At 45.3% G+C, this 5,735-nt stretch overlaps 1 non-coding gene across 1 annotated transcript; it reads left to right on the top strand.

Annotated features, from left to right (window-relative positions):
* The first annotated feature begins 2,013 nt into the window (after nt 1-2,013).
* LOC123850333 (U7 small nuclear RNA) lies at nt 2,014-2,075 on the top strand. The gene has a single exon (XR_006792297.1). It is a non-coding gene; the product is annotated as a U7 small nuclear RNA (small nuclear RNA).
* Nucleotides 2,076-5,735: the final 3,660 nt, after the last annotated feature.

Genomic DNA, 5,735 nt, shown 5'->3' with positions numbered 1-5,735 from the left:
GTTTCTCCTGCAGAAGCTCGGCACATTCCTCTCTCAGATGTGCTTTGTGACCGAGCAGGGTACAATTAAAAGCACAATAATTTGCTTGTTATTCAAGTCAGGCATTAGTCCGGGTAATGGCGTGCTTGGTGGAGAGATGGATTTCCTTGTTAGGAGCTAAGCACAGGATTAGCTGAATTCTCCATGGAGAAATCTTGATTTGTTCAAGGTCTTTCATGTTTTCTACAGAGAAGGGATTATGTCTTCTTAAAGAGGGGCCTTGCTTAAAAAGCTACAAAGTATAAGAAAAGGATTTAGGGCAGAGGGGCCTGTGGTTAAGTAGCTGAGGGGTACAGGGAATTTTAGAGCAAAGGATTATTTAAAGCCATAAAGTTCAAAAAATAATTGGTTTAGCACTACTGGGTCAGTGCCGGTGAGCATGCTGTAAAGGCAATTAAGCATGAGCTAATATTCATTTTACTTTGGCTAATTATTGCATGGATCCAGGAGAGCGAGGGGAAAGACAACATGCCCCCTCCCTGGCAATCAGGGAGTGCGTTGTTTTTGGTTTCTGCGCCCTAGTGGCAAGCTTATTTGCTGGGGTGCCCAGCATCCAGGCAGCATGAACAACTTAGGAGGTAAAACACAGGAAAACTGTTCTCTCAAGGCAGATCAGTGCATGTTCTGCTATCCCGGGGACCAGGAGAAGCCACTATTAGTTTTAACTCTATGGAGATCATTAGCTAGAGAGGGCATAAAGTAAAAAAGAAAACAAAACAACAACAAAAAAACAGATTTTACTAATGTCCCTGCTAAGCCTGGGCCAGGGGCTCATAACCAGAGCAACTGTGTCCCCTAGGGACCTTGGATGAGGTCAGGAGACCTTTCTGGTGGTCACCACTGGCGAGGTGCTATGCATCTACTGGATGGAGGCCAGGCATGCTGCTGACACAGGATGGCCCCCTGCGACAGAGAACCATCAGACCCCAAATGTCACCAGTGCCGCGGGTAAGAAATCCTGGTCTAGACAGAGGTGACTGTCTTTGGGTAGATGCAGGTTTTCAGAATCTCCCCTTCCTCAAATCCAGAACTGACAGGTCATCAGAGGGCCACGTTACGCTAACTGACAGGCTTTTCTTCCCTTTTCCACAGGGGGCCTTCCCACAATGGAGGAAATGTGGGGATACCACGAGCGACCTGCCCCGGCCCCCTGGTTGTGCCTGCCTGACCCTCCCCGGATTCTCACACACCCAAGAAAGCAGAGAGCTGGCTTCTCTGCAATTTCCCCAGGTTCCAAGTGTTGAGGACTTTGATTCCCTTTTCTGAGATTACACATTCCTCCCTGAGGCTTGACGTGGGTTCAGGGCAGTCTGCAGCTACAAGATACCCTTTTCTCCCTGGTGAATGATAATCCTCATCCTGAGGGAGGTTAACAAGCCCTGCACGGGAGGCTTCTGTGAGCTGGTGAAAGCCGAGGAGCTGTGAATCAGGAGGATTCCAAGGCCTGGCCATCAACTCTGTGGGAGGGTCTCACGGATGCACGTAAGCCCCATTCACACAAGAGAAGACAGAAGGCTGCAGAAGGGGGATGAGTGGCCACAGAGGTTCCCTCAAGCATGGCATTTGCGCCATTCTGGAAATTAAACCAAAGGGGCAGCAACGAAGAATGCTTTTCTATTAGTTCTTTCTCTACCAAACATGAAAACACATACTTAAATAGCCTACCAGCCCCCTGGTTTCTTGGGTATCACTGCTACAGAACGGCTCAAGGAAGGGGGTCACCATGATGACCCCCCCCACACACACACACAAGCAACACTCCATGCTTGCCGCCAAGGTTTCAACCCTTCAGGAACTGTCCATTCCACTCGAACTGTCCAGAAGGATTGATGACAGATGAAATGGCTTCTCATTCCATCTGGTGTGGATTTCTCATATACTGAATTCCCACGGGCATCGCCAAAAGGACCTTAGCAGTACATCAAAGTACCACTTGTGAATTAAAAAAATAATTTTTTTTTTTTTTTAATTCACAAGTGTTACAGCTCTTTTAGAATTGGTCTAACAGGTTTTCTGGTCCTTAACAGAAGACCCCTAAAAAAAATTTTTTTTTTTATTCTCATTCCATATGCTAAGTGTAATTTGGGAAACCCCACACTTGATTTGTTTTCTACCTCTAACAGTGTTTGGCATGAGACATGCTTTTACAAAAGCCAGCATGCTCCCTGCAGTTCAGTGTTAATATATAACCTCTGTCAGTCTCGTGAAGGACAAACTTTCTAGTTGAGGAGGGGGAATTTGGAGCAGGCTTCTTCTCTAAATGAAGGGGCCTCTATACAAAAAACACAGACTTACATACACACAAAGGTAAAGTCACTTTCTGTCTATATTTTCAGGGTCGGCCTCGAAGTTATTATTTATAGTCTGACACTAAGCCTATGGGGAAGACGTTCATCCACCGGAGATCCTGGGCCCCAGTGGCCTAGCTCATCGGCTCTAGCTGTTAAATTTCTGCAAATACTGACTCTACCTCACAGTGACAACAACCGGGGGGCACCTGGGTGGCTCAGTCATTAAGCGTCTGCCTTCGGCTCAGGTCATGATCTTAGGGTCCTGGGATCGAGCCCCGCATCGGGCTCCCTGCTCAGTGGGAAGCCTGCTTCTCCCTCTCCCACTCCCCCTGCTTGTGTTCCCTCTCTCGCTGTGTCTCTGTCAAATAAATAAATAAAATCTTTAAAAAAAAAAAAAAGAAAACCGGGACATATAGGTTGGAGGGGGTAGTATTCCTACCAATACATGCGTCATTTCTCTCACCAGCCATTAGACATGTCGTTAGATGGGAGGAATCCAGTCTCAAAGGGACACCTGCCCAAGACCTAAGCCACTCAGCTTCAGTTGCAGTTCAGTTCACCTTGGGGCTTTAACTCCTCTATGCCACACATAGTCCGACCCAAGGCCCAGCTCTGTCTGTGGAAGCCACAAGCTGCCGCCTGCTGGCATTGCTAATCACTCACCCACTCACGAGGGTTGATTCTGCCTACGGTGTGGGTGTCGAGCATGGGGGATAGAGCCGAAGGCAGCACAGTCGAGGCATCTACCCAGACAGAGAACGTGAAACACAACTCAAGCATTCATAGAGATCCAAGTGGAACCCGCAAGACCCTCTGGGCCACTGTGGAGACGGCAGGAGGGGGAGGAAGGTAGGCAGGCTCGAGATGAGCCGAAAGGATGGGTAGATAAGGACGGTCAGCATGGAAACTGAAGGAAATTCCAATGGGGCCATGGAAGGAGTGGGCGTATTTTGGGGACTGGGAAGAGGCTGGAACATGGAGTTCAGACTGGGAAGCAGAGAGAAAAGATGCTGGAAAAGAGATTTGGAGATAGTTTACTGAGATCTTGAATGTCCAGCTAAAGCACTGAAACTTTATCATGCAGCACTGATGGGCCATGCAAGGATTCAGTGTAAGATGTACATGATGCCGTAAGAAATAGAACCAAGATGGACTGGAGACCAGGATCCAAGGCTACTATTATAGATTCTGTACTACTAGGGGGGAAAAAAAAGTCCCAATATAAAATGGTGTATTGATCTGCTCAGACCACCCTAACAGGATACCATGGACTGGGAGGCTTCAGCAACAGAAATTTACTCTCTCCAGGTTCTAGAGGCTTGAAGTCCAAAATCAAGGTGCCAGCAAGGTTAGTTTCCTCTGGGGGGATCTTTGCCGGTCTTGTGAACAGGCCCCCTCTCGTTGGGTCCTCACGTGGGCTTTCCTCCATGTGTGCAAGGACAGAGAGAGAGGTTGCTGGTGTCTCTTCATCTTCTTCTAAAAATACCAGTCCTTTCGGACACGGGCCCCACCCTTTAGGCCCTCCTTTACTTTTATCACTTCTTTTAAAGGCCTTATCTCCAAATAGGGTCACTTTGGGGGTGAGGCCTTCAACATAAGGATTGGGGAGGGGATACAACTCAGTCCTTAATAAATGGTATGAGCTTCAGCTCAAGTAGTGACAATGGAAAAACAAGTGGAGGAACTGGCAAGAGGCTTTGGAAGGACAAGTGGGAAATATTTATGAAGGATAGAGAGGCATCCAAAACAATACTAACATTACTAACCCAAAAGCAGGGTTGGGGGTTGGGTACAGATGCTTCCCAGAAGAGAGAAGGCTCCCTACAGGACTTAATATGCCATTACCCTCCCCGCACTGGGAGACTCCTGAGTTTTCTAACACAAGAACAACCCTTCTTTTATTTTTTTTTTAAGTATTTATTCTCTGTAATTAAATTTAAACACATCAAAGCACTTTCAAGATTATGCACACTTAAAATCAGATTTCAAAGGAAAATAATTTAAGTCCCATATGTACCAATGAACTACATCTTCTATTCTGTCTGTTTCACTGACCATTTTACATAAAAAGAACCTCTGCATTTGAACGATAGATTCTGGAAGAGGAAAAAGTCTCAAGCTTCACATAATACTCCATTTCTCTTCATCAGTATATTTCTATTACCATGTCATTTCTATTGACATGTTGTCAATATTTTCTTTTTTTTTAATTTTATTATGTTATGTTAGTCACCATACAATACATCATTAGTTTTTGATGTAGTGATCCATGATCCATTGTTTTTGTATAACACCCAGTGCTCCATGCAGTACGTGCCCTCCTTAATACCCATCACCGAGCTAACCAATCCCCCCTTCCCCTCCCCCCTCTAAAACCCTGTTTGTTTCTCAGGTCCATAGTCTCTCATGGTTCATCTCTCCCTCCAATTCCCCCTGCCCATTTTTCCCTTCCTCCTCCTAATGTCCTCCATGTTATTCCTTATGTTCCACAAATAAGTGAAACCATATGATAATTACTTTCTCTGCTTGACTTATTTCACTTAGCATAATCTCCTCCAGTCCCATCCATGTTGATGTAAAAGCTGGGTATTCATCTTTTCTGATGGCTGAGTAATATTCCATTGTATATATGGACCACATCTTCTTTATCCATTCATCTGTTGAAGGGCATCTCAGCTCTTTCCACAGTTTGGCTATTGCGGACATTGCTGCTATGAACATCGGGGTGCATATGGCCCTTCTTTTCACCACATCTGTGCCTTTGGCGTAAATACCCAGGAGTGCAATTGCTGGGTCATAGGGTAGCTCTATTTTTAAATTTTTGAGGCACCTCCACACTGTTTTCCAAAGTGGCTGTACCAACTTGCATTCCCACCAACAGTGTAAGAGGGTTCCCCTTTCTCCACAACCTCTCCAACATTTGTTGTTTCTTTCCCTGTCCATTTTTGCCATTCTAACTGGTGTAAGGTGGTATCTCAGTGTAGTTTTGATTTGGATTTCCCTGATGGCTAATGATGATGAGCATTTTTTCATGTGTCTGTTAGCCATTTGTGTGTCTTCTTCAGAGAAGTGTCTTCATCTCTTCTGCCCACTTTTTGACTTATTTGTTTTTTGGGTATTGAGTTTGAGAAGTTCTTTATAGATTTTGGATACCAGCCCTTTATCTGTAGTGTCCTTTGCAAATATCTTCTCCCATTCTGTGGGTTGCCTCTTTGTTTTGTTGACTATTTCCTTTGCTGTGCAGAAGCTTTTGATCTTGATGAAATCCCAAAAGTTCATTTTTGCTTTTGTTTCACTAGCTTTTGGAGATGTATCTTGAAAGAAGTTGCTGTGGCCGATGTCAAAGAGGTTACTGCCTATGTTCTCCTCTAGGATTTCGATGGATTCCTGTCTCACATTGAGGTC

The sequence above is a fragment of the Mirounga angustirostris genome, unplaced genomic scaffold (genome assembly GCF_029215605.1).
Source record: "Mirounga angustirostris isolate CCGP_5_RB_7025 unplaced genomic scaffold, mMirAng1.0.hap1 SCAF_15, whole genome shotgun sequence".
Taxonomy (NCBI): Eukaryota; Metazoa; Chordata; class Mammalia; order Carnivora; family Phocidae; genus Mirounga; species Mirounga angustirostris.
This window is presented reverse-complemented; position numbering and strand designations above follow the sequence as displayed.